The sequence below is a fragment of the Semicossyphus pulcher genome, unplaced genomic scaffold (genome assembly GCF_022749685.1).
Source record: "Semicossyphus pulcher isolate SPU_LCO1_2020_fin unplaced genomic scaffold, fSemPul1.0.p SCAF_8, whole genome shotgun sequence".
Taxonomy (NCBI): domain Eukaryota; kingdom Metazoa; phylum Chordata; class Actinopteri; order Labriformes; family Labridae; genus Semicossyphus; species Semicossyphus pulcher.
The window spans coordinates 26,388,396-26,415,206 of NW_027211759.1; the positions used below are offsets into that span (position 1 = coordinate 26,388,396).

The 26,811-nt window shown below is 42.0% G+C and overlaps 1 pseudogene; it reads left to right on the forward strand.

Moving 5' to 3' along the window:
• The first annotated feature begins 621 nt into the window (after positions 1-621).
• LOC138613369 (piggyBac transposable element-derived protein 4-like) lies at positions 622-14,092 on the forward strand (annotated as a pseudogene).
• Positions 14,093-26,811: the final 12,719 nt, after the last annotated feature.

Here is a 26,811-nt window from a genome sequence, read left to right on the forward strand (position 1 = left end):
CGCCCCTTCAACAGCTAACTCTGTTCTAAATCACGGCCCCATGATCAGCTATTTAGAGTCATCCAAATACTAGTACTTTTGCCTTGTTTTGTGTTTCAATATGTATGCCTCTTAAACCTGTTCACATTAACACCATTTGTGCTTTCATAGGCTATTGTATGGATGTTAGACATTTTAAACCTCAGTATATTAGAGGATTACTTGTAGGATCCAGTTTAACATCAGATGTTATGATCCCTCCTTTCCTAGTCTATTTTCGAATCCTGCTATTAAAATTTTGTTAAAGGGCATTGCTAAAGTCTCCCCTCCTGTTGCAGACCGCAGGAGGCCTATTACTTTGTCTGTTCTTCATAGCATGTTATCTGTACTTAGAAAAGGGTTCTTATCTCCTTACGTTGACGCTCTGCTCGAGGCAGTATTTTCCATGGCTTTTTATGCATTTCTCAGAGCTGGTGAATTGGTTAAAACACGTAGATCATATAGGTTTCATCACGCACCTCACGTATGAGCTATTCGGCCACCGTCAGCTTAGGGTCACATGACCTTTAACACTCAGCCTTAGCGGCTCGATCAGGTCATCGGACCAGCATACACCTCACATAGGTCTATCGTGACCTCATCATGCACGGCCAATCGCTGGTCCAGGTCTATCGTGACCCCCTCATGCACGGCCAATCTCTGGCCAAGGTCTATCGTGACCTCATCATGCACGGTCAATCGCTGGTCAAGGTCTATCGTGACCTCATCATGCACGGCCAATCGCTGGTCAAGGTCTATCGTGACCCCCTCATGCATGGTCAATCGCTGGCCAAGGTCTATCGTGACCTCATCATGCACGGTCAATCGCTGGCCAAGGTCTCATGACCTCACTCTTGCACGGCCAATTACTGGCTTTTAATGTGAATGTAAATGTCTAATTATTGTTTCATAATGCATATCAATTATTCACGCTCTCTGTGCTTAATTCTTTTACTCTTCTTAGAATCCCGTTACAACCTGGTAAGGTAAGGCCTGCTTCATCAAAAGTGAGTATATGCTTCCTGTTATTTCTTCTCATTGTTTTGGGGGGTATCCTATCCTGCTCTCGGCCTCTACACCCCTCCAGCACACGATGACATCATGATGGAGTCTAATCGCCAAAGACTTTGCACATTTCATTTCAACTTGTAAATAAATAATTGTTCAAACATATTAAGTCTCTCCTGATTGAAATGTAGCTTAGCGAAAGTTCAAGCAGGAAGACTGTTCTCATTCATTCATTCATCATTAACTTCATTCATACTACACTCTCTCTCTTTCCCCCCTCTGTTCCTGTTTTGCGATCAGCTGATTATGGCCGTTTCCATTTAAGCCTTAACCAACCAGAGTTAGACACGACGTCTGTGAACCAATCATCTAACTGCTGTCAAACTTTAAATCTGCTCCCCTCTCTTCCGCAGTCTGCTCATCGTTTCAGACGATTATTGCGACCCTCCTCCACCCCAGTCACCTCCATCCTTTTCATCAGTGTCCAGTCAGCTCAGCTCATCCTGCATCCTCTCTTCACCATCATCACCACCAGTGTCTAGACTCCATCGCGGGGTATCCTATCCTGCTCTCGGCCTCTACACCCCTCCAGCACACGATGACATCACGATGGAGTCTAATCGCCAAAGACTTTGCACATTTCATTTCAACTTGTAAATAAATAATTGTTCAAACGTATTAAGTCTCTCCTGATTGAAATAATTTTATAGTAAAAAGCCCATGCTCATTCAGCGGCCAAACAGCAACCCTGGACATGAAGCATGTTTGTGTAGAATTTAAACAACAGTCCAATGCAGGCAGTAACAATTATGATGCCCTATTATGCCCCATGATCTGCCTGTGTGGTGCTGCTGCAACTTGTGCCAGGCTGTGCCTCCTCCTCCTCCTTCTCACAAGCCTGACGACAGGTTGTGGCAACAGGAGTTGATGGGCCATCACCTCTGGAAGCCACAGCAGCCTGGGGCTTATGGCTTTAACCCACGGAAGTCCATCAAGGTTGGTGGCTCAATAAAGGGCTGCCCCACCAATGGCCTCATGCATGAGGGAAAACTACAGCCATCCTGCTGTGGCCTCCCCCCGTCTGTCCCTGCCCCTGTTGGGGGATTTTTGATCTCCCAGAAGACATTAAACAGGATTTATCAGTGAGATGCCACACGTGCCAGATGTGGGGGCGGAGCTTTTATAACGTTCAGCTGACGGTCTTTTGTGGAGACTGTTCTCGTGTATCTTCCCTCCTCCCTCCACCCTCCTCCCTCCTCGCTCCTCTCTCCTCCCTCCTCCCTCCTTGCTCCACCCTCCTCCCTTCTCGCTCCTCAGAACTCCCTCCTCGCTCCTTCCTCCTCCTTCCTTGCTCCTTCCTCCTCCCTCCACCCTCCTCCCTCCTCACTCCTCACTCCTTCCTCCTCCCTCCACCCTCCTCGCTCCTCTTTCCTCCCTCCTTGCTCCTCCCTCCTCCCTTCTCGCTCCTCAGAACCTGCTCCTCCCTCCTCGCTCCTCAGAACTCCCTCCTCCCCTCTCGCTCCTGAGAACTCCCTCCTCGCTCCTCGCTCCACCCTCCCCTTCTGGTTTGAGGGAGGATTAAGGAACGAAGAAATATCAAATAAGAGACTTGAGATCCAGCCATTGTTTCCTCTACTGGCATGTTTTGTATCTCTCTCTCACACACACACACACACACACAAAGAAAAAGAGAGAGAGAGAGAGAGATATCTTTTGCTGTTTAAAAAATAATGCAGATACATTATGGACTGTAGTTAAAAGATATTTCATCAGGAAACCTGCTCATCCTTATGTGTGTGTGTGTGTGTGTGTGTGAGAGAGAGAGAGCGAGAGAGAGAGAGAGACAGACTCTTAACACTGACCTTAAACTGATCAATAATAAGGTTCAGAGGCTACATCAGGTGTCTGTGTGTGTGTGTGTGTGTGTGTGTGTGTGTGTGTGTGTGCGCACGCGCGCGTGTGTGTGTATGTGTGTGTGTGCGCGCGCGTGTGTATGTCTGACACATTATAAACATTATTTAGATTTTAAATCATAAAACATAAATATACCTGGACAGTATATGTAGCCATAATGATCCATGTGATGATCCTCTCTGAGCTCTCTTCAGTGTGGTCTCTCACGTCTGGGATGCTTTGAAACTGGATCCTGAAACTCAGAACTCCTCGACAGATGATGAAGGTCAAGGGCTCAAAGTTCCCATGTGAAGCAGCTCGCTCTGCTCCAGTGATCTGACCGTCTGTCAGTAATCCTCACAGAGGGTCAGAGTCTCTGCAGCGGCCTGACAGATGTCGGGGTCACTGCTGAGACCTGCAGGACCGGCAGACTTGACACATGACACCTGCTGACACGACACCACTCAAAGCATTGTTTCAGGAGCAGAAGGAAAGATAAGGACAGAAATGAATGTGTTTCCATGTAGCTTCTGTTTCACATCAGGCATTGTTTCCTACACAGTATTATTATTATTATTATTATTATTATTATTAGTTAAGAAGAAGAGGAGCCCTCCTGCTCTCGGTGCTGTGGATCAATCAGAAATGTGAAAAGGTCGTAATAGGATTCATCTGATAATAACACGAAGCTCATTGATGAGGGAAGTTTCCAACTGTAAGTTAACATTACATTACTTATTTCAACATATTTCAACACCTTACCTTGTAATGTCTCAGTAAGCTACATCAGGACATAGACAGTGAAGTGTCTGATACATTATCAATATTTTATATATCTAGTCAATATGAAATCTATGAACAATCATTTATATTAATTATCTGTTGATTACTTATATTGGTAAAAACCAGTGTCAGCACGTTGTCCAACATGCAGCTTCCCTTTGTTCATACAGCACAGAGCAGACGGTGTTGGAGTGAATTAGAAACGGCCATCATATGTTTGTCCAGCAGAGGGCGCTTTGACTTCACTCTTAACAAAACAGAGACTGAAAAATGTTCAACAGTTTCAGAGGAAGACACAGTGACAATTTACAGAACATGTTCTCATGTTACGCTCAGTTTTAATGAACAGTTTATGGACTTAAAATACAGAAATATGAAATCATAATCTTCCAATACAAGCAGCTTATTTTTTCTATTTAATGTTGGACTGGATTGCAATCCTGGAATAAACTAGAACATACTGGAACCTTTCACTGAAGTTGATTATTAGTCTGACTTTCATAGCGTCAGATTTCCACCACATTTGAAAGCTACACATGATAAAGGATGTAAAAAAAAAATGGACATTTCTGAAGAGGAGCTCTGCAGCTGCAGTGTTGCGGTGGAACAATCATATTTACACCTTTAACAGATGGTCCCAATGCTCTGTTCATCCAGATGGAGATACCAGTTTTAAAAAGAACATCCTACTTCAGTGAACGGGAGCTCTGAGGGTAGCAACATCTCCCTCCCTCTGTCCTGTCACAACCAGCTGTGAGAGGACAACAATAACTCTGTAACTTCTTTTTTTGCCTACTTATGTGTTTTGGTTTCTCACTTTTTTTTTTTTTTCACAGCAGTTTTTTTCTGCAGCCTTTGTGAACACATTAATATCTAATATCTATGGATGCCATGTGTTCAATTACTTTGAAACATTATTATCAATAAGTTTGGATTTAATAACTGAATCACCACTGACACATCAGCACTACCACAAGACAAAGTAAAGTTAAATCAAAATGTGCTAGCTATTATATACAGAATTAGTTTAAGTTTACTTTAAATCTTGAAACTAAGAGCAAATTCATAAAAAGATGGCATGAAATTAGGGGTTGCCAAACTGTCACAAATGAGAAAAGTAATCAGTCTAAGTCTCAAAGCGCATGCAAAAGGTTAAATGCATCCTATACTGCACTGCAGAACAAACAGCTTCTCTGTGCTCTAGTACTGTATGCACATATTTAAATGAGTCATCATGCAGACATTTGGGGCTAATTTGTCCTCTGTTTATGTAAACTAACCACATTGCACAAACCGTCAAATCCACAAAAAACACAGCATCCACACAGTGTTCACACAGTGTCAACACAGCATCCACACAGTGTCAACACAGCATCCACACAGTGTTCACACAGTGTCAACACTGGTCCGCACTGCATCCACACTGCATCCACACAGTGTCCACACTGCATCCAGTGTCCACACAGCATCCACACAGCATCCATACAGTGTATCCACAGTGTCCACACAGCATCCACACAGTGTCCACACTGTATCCACACTGTATCCACAGCATTCACACAGTGTCCACACAGTGTAAACAGTGTTTCCACAGTGTCCACACAGCATCCACACAGCATCCACACAGTGTCCACACAGCATCCACACAGCGTCCACACAGTGTCCACACAGCGTCCACACAGCATTTCCACAGTGTTTTTCTACAGTGTCCACACAAAAAATGTAACCGTATTCATAGTTTTCATTTAGTCCATCCCTGTCCTTAAGTACCACCAAGGAAACAAAGCTCTTTCCCTTATCAAGGAAGTTTACTGACCTGACATGTACATGTTAATATTTACACTTCTTACATGTACGTATGCTGGCTGACAAAAATATCCAGTTTAACCTTCAGCAGTTATTTCAGGATGAATTAAGAGAAGAAAAATAACAGTTAGTTATGTGCTATATTTTTGGAATAAGAGCCTGAGGTGAAATAGCGCTTTATCTTTGTCTTCACTTTCTCTCCTGCACTTGTTGAATGTGTGTGTGTGTGTGTGTGTGTGTGTGTGTGTGATAAGCTGGGTAAGAGATGTCCTTGTAATGACTTTAAAAAAGAACAAAGCCCTGTGGTCGTTCTATTAAAGACACACACAGAATCAGATGTGATGTATGTGGAGAGATGGTGGCCTATAGTGCTTTAATTTATCTGAAATATTCCTCACAATCACTCACTACTCAACCTCTTTAATCTCTTCTCGATTTCTGGATTCTTGATATTTAATCTTGTGTGTATTTTATGGTTATGATACAATTTTACAAGAAACTAAAATAAAACTCCTGGTGCAGTGTGCTGTAATATTGTGAGCTCCTTGTGCATTTAGCTGTATTATAGTGAGCTCCTGGTGCAGCGTGCTGTAATGTAGTGAGCTCCTGGTGCAGCGTGCTGTAATGTAGTGAGCTCCTGGTGCAGCGTGCTGTAATGTAGTGAGCTCCTGGTGCATTGAGCTGTATTATAATGAGCTCCTGGTGCAGCCTGCTGTAATGTAGTGAGCTCCTGGTGCAGCGTGCTGTAATGTAGTGAGCTCCTGGTGCAGCGTGCTGTATTATAGTGAGCTCCTGGTGCAGCGTGCTGTAATGTAGTGAGCTCCTGGTGCATTGAGCTGTATTATAATGAGCTCCTGGTGCATTGAGCTGTATTATAGTGAGCTTGTGGTGCATTGAGCTGTATTAGAGTGAGCTTGTGGTGATTGAGCTGTATTAGAGTGAGCTTGTGGTGCATTGAGCTGTATTATAGTGAGCTTGTGGTGCAGTGTGCTGTAATATAATGAGCTCCTGATGTATTGAGCTGTAATATACTGAGCTTCTGGTACATTGAGCTGTATTATAGTGAGCTCCTGGTGCAGCGTGCTGTATTGTAGTGAGCTCCTGGTGCAGCGTGCTGTAATGTAGTGAGCTCCTGATGTATTCAGCTGTAATATACTGAGCTCCTGTGTGCTGTAATATGGTGAGCGGTGCATTAGGGGTGGTTTGTGAAGTGAAACCTGCGGTGCGACTTAGAGTCTTACATGGTGACTGTGGAATGCTGCTGTGGTGCCATGAAGTCAGAATAACCTGCCAGAGAGGCTTTAATGCCACTTTATGATCCACAGCAACCTGTGTGTGTGTGTGTGTGTGTGTGTGGACCCGGGGGCTTTGTGGCTGAGGAGCATTAGTAAACTGGAAGCATTAGTTGGAAGTTAACATTGGGATTTAAAACTGGTCTGTGGTCTGCTTCCATTATGGTGCCTGAACGAGAAGAGGGGAGTACGATTGGGAATGTGCGTGTGCGAGCTGTGGGACACTGGTGAATATAAAATGTGAGTGTGTGTGTGTCCATGAATCAATTTAACAGCATAACATGCTGTCTTGTAGTAGCCGGTAAAGGCAGGATAAAATGCTTGTATTGACGACCTAAAAGATAAAATGGCTGAAGATAATCAGGTTGTCAGGATTGGTTTACGCCTCCCTCTGCACTTTCTTCAAATTAGCCATGATAAAGATCCACTTAAATGAGACGGAGGCTGCTCTCTAATATATTTGAAAATAAGAAAGAAACTGAATACATTAATGGCTGAAAAAGTGTGAGGAGTTGTCCATGAATGTGTCCAGATAAGGGGAAAAATCCATTAGAAAGCTTGAATATATTTTGTTTCAAAAAACTAGCTGACACGTCAGTTTGAGGAGATGATGATCAAGGATTAATAAACAGTCTGCAGTAGATATGTTGCTATAATAAAGGTGATGCTGATCAGACTGTTCTTTGACTATTGTATTCAGGGTGATATGTGTACAGGGAAATCTCCAATATGCAGACAGACTCACGGACAAGTGTCTGTCCAGAGAGGCTAACTGACAGGGCTTGAACCAATGAGAATCAGCATAAAAAATGTCTTTATGTGACCCTCAGCAGCTATGTTGTCCCTGGAGGGACCCTCTGTACCCCCACCGCAGTGTCCTGATTAGGCCCATGCTTAAATGTCCAGTCCTTCATTTATCTCTCGCTCCTGGTTGTCACATGGCTCGAGCGGGAGAAGAGTACTCTCACTCCCACTTCTCACTCACTGTGTTAAATGTTTCTGTGTTAGCACAATAAATCTTGTATCTGTTGTGTGGGGCAGTAATATTATCAAGGCATGCATTGATGCGGAGCCGATCTTCCCCCAATTGACGGTGGCCCTCATCCTCAGTATCTTTGAATGGATACATTGTCTTGTTGTTTTGTCCAGAATATCAGGTTGATCCTCCTCTTCCTCACTTGGTTAGTGAACTGCAGTGACTCCCCCCTCCATGCAGACCTCGGAGATCTGTCATCAGACCTGCAGATGGTCCTCAATATGGTCCAATCATCCATAATGGTCCAAACCTCCATGATAGTCCACCCTCTATGATGGTCCAACCTCCATGATGGTCCCATCTCCATCATGGTCCAAACCCCCATGATGGTCCACCCTGCATGTTGGTCCAACCTCCATGATGGTAGAGACCTCCAGGATGGTCCAAACCTCCATGATGGTCCACCCTCCATGATGGTCCAAACCTCCATGATGGCCCAAACCTCCATGATGGACCACCCTGCATCATGGTCCAAACACTATGATGGTCCACCCTCCATGATAGCCCAGCCTCCATGATGGTCCAAACCTCCATGATGGTCCACCCTCCATCATGGTCCAAACCTCCATGATGGTCCACCCTCCATGATGGCCCACCCTCCATGATGGTCCAAACCTCCATGATGGCCCACCCTCCATGATGGTCCAAACCTCCACTTACAGTTTTTCCCAATTGCTAAAACACATTTCTTGAAACCTCCACCCATTTTTTCAAAACCTTAAACACAAATCCAAAAATTCAAGCTACATTCACAAAACCTCAGACTTTTCTGTCAAAATCAAACCATCACCTCAAAACCAGTTATCCTGTGTTCAAAAGCAAACAATGTGTTCAGATCATACACACAGCAAGTTAAAATATATTCACCACAGAGCACTCGTTTAACACTACATAAAATAATGTAGGACACAGCATCCAGGGCATGTAGTTAACAGAAAATGTTTATTGTAAACGCATTTGGCAAATGATCATAGTCAAAGTGACATCTACATTTCAGCATAACAAAAAAAACTAAATGAAAAGCACATTACTGCACAAAGTCACTGAGATTCATTCTCCATCATGTTTTGGGCGTGGTCCGGCCAGAGGACTTCATCCACATCACAGGAAATAGTTTCCCTTGCCAGGCAACGGGGGAAAAACCCTCTGGTGTGCCGAACCCAGCCTTGACAAGACTCCACAGTTATATCATCACAGGCCTGTTCCATTGCCTCCAATAAAGTTGCCCTGGTGTAGGGCTGTCGGTCATAGACCTTCCACCGCCACGCAGAGAAAAACTCCTCTATTGGATTCAGGAAGGGGCTGTAAGGTGGAAGGAAAACCTTTATCAAGCCCTGGTTGTTGATGAACCACTCACGTATCAGGACAGCATGGTGAAAGCTCACATTGTCCCATCTATGACATATACAGTATGAACTGCTTGCTGATCCAGCTGCTGACGCACAGCCATAATATCCTGTAGACCACCCAGAAATCTAAGGGGATGTTCAGTGTTATATGGCCCCGTGTTTGCATGACGGTGGAGAACCCCCCAGTTACTTATGGCTGCACAAAGGGTGACATTGCCACCACGCTGGCCAGGGACTTTCACAATGGCACGTTGACCAATTATGTTCCTGCCTCTCCGCCTCCTTTTCGCCAGATTGAACCCTGCTTCATCTATGAAAATGTATTCATGAGGCCTTTCCATGGAATCCAGTTCAAACGCTCTCTGTAAAAAATAGATAGTTTAGTACAGTAAGTGATACAAAAAGACAGACTTCTGCAATAGTGCATTTACAGTATATGCACTCCAGATTTACGTACATTACAATATAGTTTACAGTACTGTAAAAGTAGCAACTGCAACTACTAGCCTACAGTAACAGTAGTAGGCCTATGAGCATAGACTTGTACTGGAAGCATCAGTGCTGAAAGTGTGTGTAGGTTACACTTACTTGCACATCCTGATATCTTAGATCTTTGACTCTTGCAGAGTTGCGCTCAAAGGGTACTCTGTACACTTGTTTCATGCTAAGTCTGTTGCGTTTGACGACACGGTAAATAGGTGACAGAGACACACTGTTGATTCCATCAAAGTTGACATTGTCTTCAATCACTCTCTGCTGGATTTCACCGAGTCGGATGGCATTATTTTGAAGGACCATGTCAACAATGAGTGCTTCTTGTTGTTGGGAGAAAAGAGCAGTCCTTCCACCCTCATTTGGTCGTCTTTCGATTCTACAAAGGGGAAAATGCACTTATAAACGTATACAGCCAGTAAAAATAGTATTGTAATGAACATTACAGTACTTACAGTATAGTATACTGTATGTCAAATGTTGTACAGCAAGAAACAATTACCTGTTCTCTTCTCTGAATGTCCTGTTGATGCTGGCCACAGAGAATCTGCTCAAATTGGGTTGTACTCTTTGTCCTGCTTCCCTCATTGTCATCCCATGAACAATGATATGGTGTACAATAGTTGCACGAATTTCATCAGTAATGACTGTTCTTGGTCTTCCTCGGCCTCTTCCTTGTTCCCTTCCTCCTCGTCCACCACCTCTCATACGAACTCCTCTGCCTCTCTGTATGTTTCTGTCCATTGTTGGATGCACATGGGCCACCTGTGCACTCTGAACTGACTTTTATCCTGCTTAATTGGTCTGATCACATCATTAGAAACATGTGTGTTCAATTTTGACTTGTTGTGTGTAAACGATGACAGCTGTGTTGGAGTTGTGTTCACATTTTACTGCCAGTTTTTACAATTTTGCAACACAAGTGTATCACAGTGTGAAATGTGTTTAGTGACTGAGAATGTGTTTAAGGTTTAGCAAAAAAGAGCGGATGAGTTTTGCAAATTGTGTCTAAGTACCTGAACAGTGTTAAAGGTTTGGCCAAAGGATTGTTTGATTCGAAAAATTAGTTTAGGCCACTGAGAATTTGGTTCAGACAATAGGGTTTAGTGTTTTAGCAATTGAGAAATACTGTAACTACTCTAAAGACATCTTATAGAATTCAGATCAAACCAAAGGTATCAAAAAAGAGAGATCAAATTTAAAATAAAACAAAGACAGACGTTATTAAAAGTAATTCATGTGTTATTCAGTATGTGTATCATCATGACTCTTTTTAGTTGCTATGTCTTAGTTCCTCATGAGTCATACGTATGTACTAAAAACTACTTCTTAAACAAAGCACACATTCACACAAAGAAGCTCTCTCAGGATAAATACAAAGATTTACTATCTGAACTTAAAATAATGAATAATTAAAAGTGAATGTGGTCAGTGTTTGTCATAGAGAGGCGTGTTAAAACGAGGACTGAAACAGCTCACCGATCACCTTACTAATTATTTTCACTATTGTCATGTGATTGACTAAGGGGGTTAGGGTTAGGGTCAGTGTGACTCTGACTCTGAAGAAAACAGGAAGAAACACGGTTCATCAACTATCTCATTACTGGGAGAACTGGGAAAACACCAGGTACAGACTCCAGATTTTAAGTAGTTTTGGATTAGGTAGTGTACTCAGCCATGGTAGAAGCAAAAGAAAATCACAGAATTAAATCCAAATGAGCAGATAATCAACCCCGGAGGTGCAAACTGAACTGTTGCTTATGTGTTGCTCTGTTTAACGTTGATGTTATCGCGTGATTTCGCAATTCACGCACAATAATGTACTTCTCACGCAATCTTGTGATCTCGCTAAACTGGCTGCTTGGGCCAGCGCTCCGCTGCGCTGCGGTCCCAAAATGCCTCCTGTGTCAGAATTTTCATCTCCTATTCTGAATTCAAATATCTAACCACATTGTAATACAAAACACATATTCGGATGTGCGTGTGTGTGTGTGATATGGAATTGTAGTGCATGTGATTGAATCCACAAGCTGTGAATGAGATGAGCAGGGGGTGATCCAGGTGTAGTTTAGTTATCATGAGCACAGGGAGGAGACAGACGTTAGGAGAGGAGCAGATATGACACAGACCTGTGTGTGTTTTGGTGCTCTGTACCTGAATCAATAACGTTGCGATCTGTCCGTGTTTCTGCGCACAGTTAAAGTATAAACATTTTCTCCGCAGGTTGTCATATGTCCGTATGCTGTGTAGTCATATATTTCACTGATAAACACAGAGATGTCAAGCAACATTGGGCTTCATGATCAAACAAAGTTTCACCTCATGTGATACAAAGCCTGGGTTGCCAGGTCCATTGTTCCAGCAGAGTTGGGCTACTTTTGAAGAGACAGCAGACCGTTCCCGTTGTGCTGTTCCAATTAGCGCTCTGGTGCAATCCTATCCCTTTCAGAAGCTCTGTAAGCCAGCCTGAACTGCGGTGTCTTTTTGAAGTAGCGGGCTGCGGCCGGCAAGTCGATTTTTCCCTCCCACAATTCCCCCCCACACACATTTCTGGTGGCCTGGCGGCCCACTAGTACAAAAAGACACCGCAGTTCAGAACAAGACATGATGAATGATGACTAATGGATGAATGAATGAGTATAAACAGTCTGCCTTCTTGAACTTACAATGAGCTACATAAGTACAGTGAGCTTTGGGGACTGGTCATGTCGCACCGTGCAAGATGAAGAAATGATTTTCATTACAAGAAGCTCTTGTGAAAATTACACAGCCTTCTGCCTGTGAGGGGGACACCAGTGAGAAGGGCTCCGAAAATGAGGATGACACAGAGTCACAGGAAGAGGTGGACTTGGCCCTGGAGACTGACTCTGAATCATCTAGTGACTCCATGTGTGTTGAGACTGCGGAGGAGACAGTGCAACAAGGCCAATGGAAATCCAAGAATGGCCAAGTTGCCTGGGCAACCACTCACAATGAGATGCTCCGCTATATTCCGGCCGCCTATGCAAGCCCGGGTCTCACACTGCACGCTGTCGCCCAGATCACAATGAGAGATATTGCTCCTTCGAACTCTTCATAACAGACAGACCAATTCTGACTGGACGGACCTGGATACCACCGACCTGCAGGCATCTATCGGCCTGCTGATTCTGGCAGGAGTTGACAGATCCAACCACAGATCGACCCGGAGCCTATGGGAGGACCGCAGTGGGTGTGCAATCTTTCGGGCCACCATGTCCCATACCAAATTCAATCTGGTGAGCTCAAATCTGCAATTTTACATGACCTGCCCGCCGAAGGCATGACAAACTGGCTCCCATTCTGACAGTGTGGAAAAAATGGACCAAACGCCTTCCCCTGTTTTTTAACCCAGGACAGTATGTCTGTGTAGACAAGCAGCTTGTCCCATTCAAGGGGCGCTGCGGGTTCAGACAGTTCATACCCAGCAAACCCGCAAGGTATGGACTAAAGTGTGGGTGGCCTGTGATGTCAGCATGTCTTATGCATGGAAAATGCTAATTTATACAGTCGACCTGCCTGTATAAAGGCAGCGCAGCTGAAGTTAACCAGGGAAAGAGAGTGGTCCTGGAGATGACAGAGGGACTCCAGGGAAACATTGTGATGTGACAATTTTTTACTTCTAATGGACTGGCAAATGAGCTACTGAAACGGAAGGTGGCCCTGGTTGGAACCAGAAACAAGCCAGAGCTCCCCCCTCAACTGCTGGAGACAAGGCACAGAGTACTCCAATCATCCCTCTTTGCATTTAGACACAAGTGGTGTCATACTTGGTGAAACGGGGGAAAATGTGCTGCTTCTGAACACCAAGCACAGAGAGTCATCTGTGTCTGACACTGCGCACAAGAAACCAGATGTCATCATGGATTACAACCGCTGCAGGGGAGGGGTCGACAACCTAGATAAGGTATGAATCATTATGCACACACTTCTTGTTATTTATGATAATAATATTGTAATTTATTCTTGTCTGAGTTAAGTGCTTTTATTTTCAGTATGTCTTTCATTTGTATCAAGAATGAAAGTTATGTGTGGTCATTTATTAATTTTTTTTTTTTGTCGTTTTTTTCTGTTATCCTGGTTGTTGTTACGAACACCTGGCTCTCTTTCATAACATGCTGGATGTCTCAGCGTTCAACACTTTTGTGCTTTGGACAGGAGTGGATCCTTTATGGAACAAGGACAAAACATTTAAACAGAGGCTGTTCATGGAGGAGCTGGGGAAGAGGCTTGTTTCCCCTCAAATGCAACGGCAACAGCGCCTCCCCCGCACAGCAGCTGCCAGTGCCATGGTGACAAGTTTACAAATCCCAGAGGACAACCAAGAAAAAAAAGTAGTGCCACCAGCAGGAGGAGGAGCTAGTGCGGGTCTTGCCCCAACAAAGGGAGGAAAGTGACCAAACACACACACACACACACGTGTGTGTTAATGAAACAGATGCTGACCCGGCTCCAGGAAAAGCTTCCACAGGGAGGAAATCGCTGTTAATGGATGAAAAGATGTTTGCTGGTAAAAACGATGCTGATAATGTTTCTGACTTATGAATCAATGAGACAGATTCAGTCTGACACACGTGTATATGATGTCACAGGGGTCAGCATTGTTTCATTGTTAATAAACACATGATATACATCCAGTCGTTTATTTTGTTAAACATTTAAAACAGTTTATTTTCTTCTTCTTCTATTTCTGATACAGTTTCTACACAGACCTGATCACAGCGTGGAGGGGTCCACACTGGTTCCATTAACAGTTCTCATGTTATGTTTGAGGATCATGAAGATAATAAACATGTTAATAAAACTATAAAAAAATCTTAGAATACAGAATTAAACAGCACAAACATCAGGGTGCAAACTCTGTCACAAACATCCACAAAAACAAACTTTATGTTTCAGAAGTTTTCACACAGAAGGGCGAGTTTCATCCTCAAACTCAGTGATGTGTTAGAGTATAACTCACTGATACATTAAACTAATTTATGGTAGACTGGTAGTATATATATATGTATCTGTTCTGGCATCCCTCAAAGTTTTCTTGCCTTCCTCTTGCCTCCCCATTAAGAATTATCTAGATCTGCCCCTGATTATCACTGATTATGTGTTTTTATATTAAACTTATCATCACATGTATCTGCATCAATCTGTGTACTGTATGTGTGTGTGTGCTGTGATCAGTGCTACAGAGGAGGAGGAGACGAGTGGAGCTGGAGGGAAACCAACCAGGTGCCGATTAGAAACATTAATGGGATGGATGTGGTCTGAGAGGAGGAAGAGAGGGGCATTAAGAGATCTGGATGATGAACATGATAATGACGAGGAGGAAGAGGAGGAGGAGGAAGAGGAGAGAGAGGAGAAAATGTATCTGAGATTTTGTCAGTAAGATGTTTGGTGGTCTGGTCCATAAAAACTCTGTTAAAGGCCGATGGCTTTTACCGCCAGGGGCACAACAGTAATGGTGTGCATATGTATGTGTGTGTGTGTGTGTGTGTGTGTGTGTGTGTGTGTGTGTGTGTGTGACAGAACAGATCCGAACAACATAAGACCATTACTCCCTAAATGGACTCCTCTGTCCTGCTGGCTCTCTGTTGTCTCAGATAAAAATGAATTAATCCAATAATGTGGACATAAATATGTTTGTTTGGGCTAAAAGTATGAAGAGAGCCGACAGATAACAGAGAGAGCCTCTTTCTTTACATCAGCATCAAACATCTGAACCATCTGGATCCCTGAAAGAGCTCTGTGACTCTCTATGACACCACCGGAGTTAAAGGGAAGGACCGCTGTAACATAATCGTTGATTCAAAGACACCATGCTCCACTGACAAAAGTCATCAAACCTCACAGAACACAGGAGCCTCTGTCAGATGAGGTATTTCAATGTCAAAGGACTTCGTGGTTAAACAAAAATCAGTCATTAAACAGCTGCTCCAACCTTAAAAACACAGTGAAGAAGCTCTCCACAGGTCACAGGTGTCATATAAAGAGGAGATGGATGTCAGAGAGTTTAAAGTTATTGTGATTAACCTTTGTTCCACTTTAACGCTGCTCAGTCATTGCTCTGTAAGCTCACAGAGACAAATACCCTCAGTGCTTCAGCTGCATAATAAAACAACACTGTCATTTATCTTCATACTGTAACAACTTTCATGTACTTTTTATGCTGTAAATATTACCGGTCTGTGTGACCTTTGACCCTGTGAGCCTCAGCTGCTGCGGAACCAGGAGCTGTGAAGGTAACACTTCACATTAAGGGTACAATCTATATAGCTAAGTAATGCTTAAGTAATGCATGACTCATGGTGATTTAATGCAGGATGTATCATGAATTCCTGTTGTCCATTAAGAAATGATGAAGTCACTGTGACTTTATGTCATTAGTTTAAATTGAATAGATCATCAATTAAGGGATGTTAACTCACAGTTTCTTCATACACTGATCCATATGCGGCCTTTTACAAATGAGTATTACAACGTCACTTTACTTGGGAGGGACACAAGTCAAGGAAGTAATGTGGACCTGGTGTGAAGTGATGAGTTAGTAATGATGAACTCGATTAGCAAATACTCCCTTTGAGTGATGCTCATGAAGTTATCATTTACAAATGAGTATTATGATGTGAGCAATGCAACAGCATCCACCACAAACAGAACTCACTAAGTTTGTATGCTAACTCGTACGTTTTCTAACATGCTATCCAATGTTAGCATGTCCACTAATTCACCTCACAAAGTTAATAGTAGTTATCCTCCTTTATTCAATAGTAATATTTATTTATTTCTCAAAGGGTCATATGTGCAATAAAAATCTGTCAATGTGCAATAATCTCTCACCACAGTGCAATAACCTAATACCACAGTGCAATAACCTAATTTAGTTTAATTGAACTATTACCCACTGTTTACTTGTACATTTTCTAAGAGTGTATATTTTATATATTTTGTTATCTAATTTTGTACTTTTATATATATATATATATCGATAGATATATATATTTTGATCTTTATTTTTTACCCTCTGTGTGCTGATTCTTTCCTATTGTATTGTACTGTATAAGCTGCTGGAGACTGAATTTCCCAGAGGGAGTCATCCCAAAGGGATCAATAAAGTTGAGTCTAAGTCTAAGTCTAAGTAAAGCTAGCTAATGTTAACCCACTATAAGCTTTGATGGGTTAGCCTATGTAATGTTGTCATTTGTGTCATATTTGCAGTAGAACAAGTTTGAGTTTATTTGTCATATGCTTCACAACACAACAAGTGTCCACTCCAATACATACCCAGCAATATATATATTGTATATATATATATATATATCTATATATATGTAATACGAATATATCTGTATATACATACATACGTTCAACACAATGCGATTCAGCGCGATGCAAAACAATCAATTAAATATGTTACAGAGAGTTTGATTTTCCTTGAAGAGAAGTTCCTGGAACTTTTGGTCAAAAAGCACTTTTTGTGATGTGTGTGTGTATGATGTGTCTTTGTGATGTGTGTGTTATAGATGTGTGTGTTTGTGATGTGTGTGGTCACTGGACACGCCCTCATGTGTTTGTCTTTTAGAGACCACAATCCATCGCGGAGCCACAGAGACCCAGAGGACTGACAGGAAGCTCACGTTTTACTGCTCCTTTCAAAGTAATGGGCCTCTATTTAAAATGCTGCAGGCCTTTGTTTTTCTGTGGTTTCTGCACTTCTGTGTGTGTGTGTGTGTGTGTGTGTGTGTGTGTGTGTGTGTGTGTGTGTGCGCGCGCGTGTGTGTGTGTGTGTATATGTGTGTGATAGAAATACTGAGTTTTTGTCTTACACACTAAACAACATGCTTTTGAGGTTTTAGATGAAAGAAATACACAACAACCTTTGCACAACAAGAACAAAATTAAAGATCTAAAATTTGATACATAAACTATTTTTTTTGCTTATCATGAGTTTGAAGTGTCAGGAGGAGCCTCATTGCCTCCAAAAATGAAGAAAAAGAAAGAGGAGAGAGAAAAGAAACTTAGACAACTCAGTGTTTGTGTGTAAATTACACTGTAAGTTAAACCTGCAGCCTCAAACAGAGTGATATTAGCAGTGATGTCATATTACCACGGAGAGGACCCTGCTGTCACCAGGTCCTCTCTGAATGAGACTCCAGAGTTAACGCCCGCTTGCTGTTAGAAACCGCTGAAAGCACACGCTGTTAGCTGTTAGCACCCGCTGTCAGCACATGGTCTAAGCAAATACTGTTAGCAACCACTGTTAGCACACGGTGTTAGCACATGGTGTTAGCACACGTAACTTACTGAAACTTAAACAGTCTGTCTTTGATCAAGGGGAAAAAGTCGGGTAAAATTTGTATAAAACAACTCCTAATAGAAAGAACTATCACTGTACTAAAAAATGACAGGGGAGACTATTGCAGACCCTGTTGTGATAAATGAGACATTTATGGACTATTGTGAAAGACTGTACAGTTCTGAAATAGATAATATTGTAATTGGGTTAAAGTTTTGTACAATAATCCGTACGCTTTTATGGTAACACAATTCATAATTTAAAATCCTCCTTAATGCTTCTTAACCCGGAGGAGAGGGCTAACCACCCAAACATGCTCACCACTTTAAAACTGTGGATAACTTTACCTACTTAGGAATCCAAATTGTTCCAAAATTAGAAGAGGCTGTGATCGCTAACTATAATCCATCTATGGCAGCTAAATCAGTTGAGAGATGGTCGAGTCTTTCAATTTCTTTAATCAGTACAATAAATATACTTAAAATGAATACTCTTCGACGCACCAGACTTCCTTTGTCTCTTTTATATTTGCCCTTTGATGGAGGAGGGTTACAATGCCCTAATATGCTGTGGTATTACTGGGCAGCTCAATTGAGAACAATAATGTTTTACTATACTGCAGAAGAGTCTCCTGCATGGAGAGATATTGAGTCACTCTCTGTAAAGCTTCCACTTGCCTCTTATAATATAGTATACCGTATGGTAACAACAACAATATCGAAGAAGACACAAAAATAATGCACTATATAATACACTTTACTATATAACAGTGACTAGTAATTCTAATAGTACAAAATGGTTCAGTAAAATATGGAGGTAAGTAGTGAGTACAGCACAGTATATGAAGATATAACCACCTGGTGGATGTTACAGTATATGGCAGGTATATAAGTAAATCAGAGCAGCACAGTCAGTGAGGTGAGAGTGATGAGAGTCCTGTACTAGAGTTCAGCAGGATGACAGTCCGTAGCTTCCACTGCTGTTGTACAGTCTGATGGCCGTGGGCACAAAGGAACGCCTGAGCTCTCAGTTCTGCACCTGGGTGGGATGAGGCGCTGGCTGATGGAGCTGCCCATCTGCCACAGGTCATCATGGAGAGGGTGAGCGGGGTTGTCCATGATGGCTTTAAGTTTGTCCCTCATCCTCCTCTCAGCACTGACTTCAGACTATTATACTATTATTCCGTATAATTGCAGTTTTACTTCATATTACTCTGTTAGTACTCACTTAATATTCCATCTCATGCTACATTATATACATATGAAGCACTGAATTGTTGTTACACTAGCTTATAAATGGATAGAAGGCGTACATTATTATTTTAAGAGAGTATTTTTTTGTAAGGGAGATATTAAAACAATGGATTCTCCCACGGGGGGTCGGAGGTCCGTTGCTTTGTGGTTACTGTGTAAACAGTATTCTGTTGTTACCATTGTTGCTATTTAAATCAGCTAAAGTTAATTAATGTTTTGTGCTGCAATTTTCATGCATTTCCTTGAAAGTGTGTGTTAGCTGCAGCTGCAGCACGAGTCCATTGGTAGAGTGGGAATGCACTGTTTTAAAGAGTTCTACCTGTGTCAGATATTGAGAGTAGTGTTGTCGGCGGTTGGCAGGTGGAGCACGTTATTGGAAGCGAGGCTGACCATTGTTTTACCTGATTTTACCTGCAGGCTGAGGACACAATAAACGGCATACCTGGTTGTTGTGTCCTCTTTCACAAACAACAAACTACACAACACAGAGTGAACCATGCTACACATGTACATACTGTTATATAACATACTGTATTTTATTGCCACTTTTATATTGCACCTAATATTGTACTATACCTTATACCTCATTTCATACTGCTAAATGCTGCTGCTGTGAACCATACATGTCACTTTAGATTGTCACTTCTGTCACTTTTGTTTACCAGTTGTATATACCTCTTATTTTATTTTTTATTTATTTTTTCAAATCTTATTTCTATTTGTTACCTTCCTGCTACTTTGTCTTGTGCTGGTGCAACACTCGAATTTTCCCCTCTGGGGATCAATAAAGAATGATTTTATCTTATTACATTTTTTTTTTCATCAGTATAATTATTGAATTTTTGTTTTACAAAAATAGAAATATAAAACAACAGAAACAATACAAATAAAAACACATGGTACTTTCAATAAAGGCACTTGAGTCCATGAGAATCCATCCAAATATTACAGAGCAATCTTCCCAGTTTGTTTGTTATGACTGTGATCATACAGAGGGTGTAATTGCGCTGCTTCAGGGATAAATCATTGTTTTTAATATATTGAATAAAATGAAACAATTCGTGTTTATCTTCAAGAGTGTATGTAATTCTTTCCAAAGGTAAACATAAGGATAATTCTTTAAACTATTGGGCAATGCTCCGTCTACCAATCGTTTTCCATGTTAAAGCGATCTTTTTGCTTGTAATAAAGATTTGTACATAATGATTTATATTATGCCTGTCAGGGTATAAGCCCAGTAAAAAAAACTTGGGTTCTAGTACTAATCTAGCTGACAAGATCTCCTGCACTGTTACTCTAACCTCTTCCCAAAATTCCCTTAATTTTGAACAGAAACATTTTGCCGTACACAATGGAACAATGTCCCCTTATCTTCTCCACACCTGCTGCACATGTCTGGAATATGTGTATTAAATTTGTTGAGTTTTTCTGGCGTAATATACACTCTCATTAGCCAATTATATTGCAGAATGAAGACGTGTATCACCCATTTGTGTTTGGGCCACCTTACATGGATTCCTTCACAGTTCCACTGTTAGTTCCTCCTGTAAATCAGCTCTCCATGCATTTAGTTTATGGACAGAGTCATATACTGTCATATACTTCAAGTATAATAGCCTCTCCAAAGGGAATTTTCTCCAGTTTAGATGGTGAAGGCACCTGTATGAATTGATCTTGATTAGTTCTGATAAAGCTCCGGAGTTGCAAGTATTTAAAAAACTGCTTACGAGACATATTACATTTAGTAATCAACTCTTCAAAAGTTAGAAGCTTCCCATTGTTCCCAAAGACATCTTTCACCTGTCCTACCCCCTCTCTGTCCAGTTTAAAACCCCCATCAGTTTAGGATTAGATGTAATCTTTTTGAGATTGTTATGTTTATCTGAGTAGATATATATTACACTATATTATACTATAATTGCAATCATTACTGTTATATTACTGACGCACTTTAATACTGCACCTTATATTGTACCATGTCATTAACCTTAGAGCTCAGACTGTATTACCTCATTCTGCATACCATGTCACTTTATCTGGTCACTTACTCCTCCTTGTATAACAGCTGTTTATACCTCGTATTTTTATTTATTCTATCTATTCTTATTTTTAAACTGTATTTACTGACTGGCTATTTTGTCTTTGTGCTGCTGCAACACTCGAACACCCGAATAGTACAATATAACACACAGTATGTGTTATCAATGATAATAATAATAATGATACATATCATATGTATTTAATATTACTGTAATGTAATATGCTATATAATAATAACAACAGTAACAGTCATTATAGTAATAGTGATATAATGCAGTATAATAAGTACAGTGTAGGACATGAAGATATAACAGTATATAGTGAGCGTGTGACTAAATCAGACCAACAGACAGTCAGTGAAGTGGAGGGCTGAGAGTGACCAGGTTAATATGATCCTGAGGTTTCACTCTTGCTTCATGTCTCTGGTAAAATTAATGTGATGAGCAGAATCTGTTTGTTGTTAATCTTCAGGTTACATTAGTGCCTCTGTACAGACTCGAACCACAGGATTGATGTGGGCTGTCATGAATAAAAGATGGTGTCCCATTAAGACGACCACAGTCTCTTTGTCTCTAACATGCAGCACTCAGAGGGGGCTTTAATGTCGGGGTGTAAACAGGCGAGTGTTCAGTGTCCCACATTTCCTCTGAAACTCTGAGTGACAGAATCACGTGTGTACCATTATTTCTTTCAGCTAGTAAACAGATAAAAACCAACCTGCGACACAAACAAACTTATGTTATAGATGTATCTGATGGAGCTCACCTGTGGAGTACCGGTTAAGCTCACCCAGGTCATGTTATAGAGACACAGAGAAGGAACGTTACTGAAGTACAGGAGCTGTGATGAAGAGGTGAAATGAACAAAGGCCTGTGAACAATTAACACCCGTTACATGTGGTGTGCTGTCAGTGCTGCTCCTCTGTACAGTGAAGGTACAGTGGGCTAAAATATGTGAGTGTAGTAAACCTCCATCAGTCACATCTCCAGTATCTGCTGCTGCCAGAGCACATCTCATGTGTCTGTGGCCTCAGGACACGCACAGAAACATGCATGTACTTGCTTTGGTGTGCAGAGTTAAATGAGAAGATCGATGTAATGCCTGTAGATGTTCTTTAAAAAAGAAGCTGCAGTCGTTAGCTTAGCATAAAGACCTACCAGAACATCTAAAGCGAATTGATGAACACATTTTAACTGTCTTTTCATCTGCAGTAATATGTCAGAACCAGATCCGTCCCAGAGTCTGCGCACTCTGTGAGGTTTCTGTTTCCAGCCTGATGCTAAGCTAGCTGTCTCCTGTATTTAGCCTTGTATTCAACATGCAGGCATGAGAGGGATGTTGACCTCTTTGTCTCGCTCTCACATGTACCCCTTTTCCACCAACGCAAACCTGGTTCTAATTCAGGGCCGGTGCTCGTGCTGGTTCGGAGCTGGTTCAACTTGCGAACCAACTCGGACCCGGTTTGTTTTTCCACCCGCTGGAGCCCGTGGAAGAGCCACGTCATGACGTCACTCTATACGTGACCGCTTTTCGCAGCAGCAACTTTCTCTCACAATAACAATGACGGACTACATGGTATGTTTGCCGTTGTTGCTCCCCTTTCCGAAATCCCATTAGATCCCAAAGACAACCTGTCCAACACATTGTGCTACTCGTCATGCTTTCCATGGATGGTGACTTCTTATGAGAAGAAAGGTAATGATCTACCCATTTCTATTCTTAATAAGACTGAACGTAAGATGTTGTTAGCCTCTCTGCTAGCCCACTAGCTCGATTTAGCTTGTTATTTAGCATCGATTAAACTGGGGTATTAAACAAATCAGTAATCTCTTACTAAGTTTTCCAGGGAGTGTACATGACGCCAGAGTTCTGAAACACTCTCATCTGGATGCCCTCAGTGACCGGGAGTTGCTGGGGCAAAACAAAGTGACCATCTCGGGCTGTGATGTTGGACATTACCTGATCGGTGGCCGGCCGGCGTACCCAATGCAAGATCGGCTCATGAAACCTTTTTCAGATACTGGCAGACTGAAACCTGCTGTGTACTTCTACATATGTGGCGAACATGGCGATAACTTCACATAAGAAGGGACGAGTGACAAAACTACACAGTCTAACAAACCTGTTCTCTTTGTGTTAAAGCGATCAATATTGTCATTATTTGTTTCTCTTTTGATTAAAAAAAATTGAGCACTGGCCCAGAACCGGCCCTGAAACTGCCTTGGTGGAAAAGGGGTAATGGTGAACTGTTCCTTTAAATGAACAGATTGAGACCTAAATGTCTTTGGGACTCACCTGAAATAAACACAGGCTGTCCTCTCACCCGTGTGCAGACAGGTGTGCTACACTGGAACTATGACTGTGACCCAGAATGTTCCACTAACATGTATAGCTGCATGATCATTCTGTAAAGCCTCGTCCTATCAGCGCTGTCCGTCGTGATAAATGAACAGACAGTGTTCAGATCGATTTGAGCTCAGGTGTGACCTCAGGATGGGTTAGGCTTTGAGCTCAGGTGTGACCTCAGGATGGACACACTCAATCAATGTTATTCCAGGAGTGTGTGTGTTTGTGTGTGTTGATCTGCTCTGAGCACATCCCTGTGTAGAGAAGAGAGGGAGAGCGTACACACATGAACACAGTCTCAGGGTTCAAAGACTTTTTACTCAGAAACAGAAGAAACTTGAACCTTTGTGTCTTTGTGTTTTCAACTCTTCCTCTGATGACAGACAGCGTGCTGTCAGCTCCGCTGCCTGTCTCACACACGGCCTTGTCCCGCCCCCACACCTGTCAATCATCTTGATGAGCTGTCAGTCACTCTGCAGGAAGCAGCATCAGGCATGCTAGAGAACGTAGAACTCTTCATCCTCATCTTCATCCTCTCTCTACTTACTGTGTGTGTTGCCGTGGACACAGTCTGTCCCCCTGCTGTCTGTCTCGCTGTCCTCTGTCGCCATGACAACCACAGAGAGGCATGAGCATGTCAGAGAGCTCATTTTGTGGAACGCCATCCTCATCGATATCACTCTCTCCCCCTCAATTTTTCTGTGTAATTATTCTTTATTGGCACAAAAGTCAAGACTATATTGCCAAAGCATCAACAATATATCACATACAACAATTGACCCTTCACCAGTATGTAAATATTATGGCGTTTTCAACTAGAACAGTGAGAGATGTTCCAAAGGAAATAATAACAAATGTGTAAAAATATCCAAATATCAGAGAGAAGTCGACAGAAAGGACGACAACACGCAGGTGAAAGCTTCATGCAGAATATAATGTGTCAGCGGAGTGCTGAGAATGAAGAGGACATGAAGCTCACCGGTCCCAATGTGAGCGTGAGACACCCCACGTCAGACAATTCATGTTAAAGACAATCATATACAGGAACCACAATGTTCCTGCACATCAGGGTAAGTCAATCTATTGTTTTATTTTAAGCTAAAGTTTAGTTATGACTCTGTATAACTTTCATTATCTCATTGTTAGCAACCTTAATGATCCCACTTTGTTTAAAGCGCGTCAGGAAATTACTCACATATCGTGAGCTTGATCCAAACACTGGATCTGAATTCACTTATAAATAACATTCAACCGTCTTTGTTTGCTAACATGCTAACCTAGCCAAGTTAGTGAGCGTCTTACCTTGGAGCAGAAACAAAGGAGTTTTTGTTGATCTAAGCTGCGAGTGAGGTCTTCCACAATTTAATCCATGTCCGACATCTCTCCTAAAAAGAAGAAGCTAAACAAATGTGACACCCCCCTCTAAACTTTGAGGATATATGCGGTGGGACTTACAGAGTCCATATACACACTGTTACGACACCTGAAAGCTTGACAGGTCTCCCATGCCTAGTTACGGTTGCTAACGTAGACTGGACATTGGCTGTTCAAGGGACAGGTTTAGCGAAGGGTCAATTGAGACCAACAACAACAATATTATAATAATATTAATAATATTACAGGATATTTAAAGAAAGCTATCAGTAATTAATGAGTTTAAAAAGAAAATCAAAACAAACAAAAAGAATGAACAAGAATATGTGCGTGTGTGTGTGTGTGTGTGTGTGTGTGTGTGTGCGCGCGTGTGTGTGTGTGTGAAAGAGACACACATGACAAGAGATGGATTGAAGCCCCGTCTGGTCACATGCAGTACATTAACACACCATTAGGAATCAATGGTTCATCCATAATACATTGTGGTCATAGGTACATTAAGAAGGCATGACATTAACATCTGAGTGATGTCATGTGAAGAGGCGGGGCCAAAGCACAGAACAGAGGACAGAGCAGGAAACACACTGTAGTTTCTTGTCACACACAGAATACGTGTGAAGATAATCAAACACGTTTCAGAGCAGATCTTAAAAGGAAATAAAGAATCAATCAAATGGACAACAGAAGAGATGTAATGTGACGAGGTCACAGTGATACTGAAGCTTCCTGTTATTACTCACTTGTTGAGTTTATTTTAATAAAACATACACGGCTCATCACTCTGCTGAAGTCTGAATCTAACACGACCAGCAATGTTTAATCTACTTCAACTTTTAAATAAAGTTTTATATTTGGTGTGGAATTGTTAAAATGTTAAACATTTCATAAATAATGTTAAAAACATTTAAGGAGCATTTTATTCTCTGCCATTCAGGTCTGGATTACTTCAGGAAGCTTCTGAAATAATCCAGGTGTAATCATCTGGATGAACTGTTTCCTGTCTGACTCTCTCAGATCTAAACACAGTGAATGAAGTTTGCACTGTAATTAAAGAGTTCATTACACAGTTATTAAATCTGCTGAAAGAAGTGTGAGGCGTTTAACGTTAGCTGTTTACTGACAAAACAAACAGACAGGAAGAAAAGAAAATAGAGAGCGGAAGACTGTGACCAAGTTTCAAGATGTGAATTACTTTAACACAAGCCTGCATCAGATGATTCATGTGTTCATCAGAGCAATGTTCCGTTTAATGTAAGCAACAGATCATTAGACTGATTTAAGAAGCCGTTTAACTTAGCCATGAATCAGTTAAAAGTCTGAGTCTGAGTCTTCATCGAGTAGAACACAAACATGTTTGACTCTAACATGAGCTCACACCTCGCTCTGTTGACACAAACACACTGACTGATGCTTTCAGATCACTCTCAGATCTCATGTGGGCTGACTGTCAGAAACCCTCCTCATCACATGGCAGGTGAGTTTTCTGCTTTCTACTGAGCTCAGGTGAGTCCTCAGTGTACAAGTGATCAGAAACAGACGTTCATCTATCTATAAACTGTAAACTGTGAACTGTGACTCTGCCATCAGACACTGAGGAGGCTGCGCGCGTGCCTCTGTGTGCGCGCGCACGTAGCCTATCTCAGTTTCTTCTCTGGCCAGTAGGTGGGACTGAAGCTCGAAGATGGAGTCTCTCTCTCTCTCTCTCTCTGTCCCCCTTCCATCTGCACCGTCTGGTAGCAGCAACAGCGCGCGAGAGGAGGATAGAGGATAGAGAGAGGGGGAAGAAAAGGAGAGTGGGAGAAATGAAGGGATG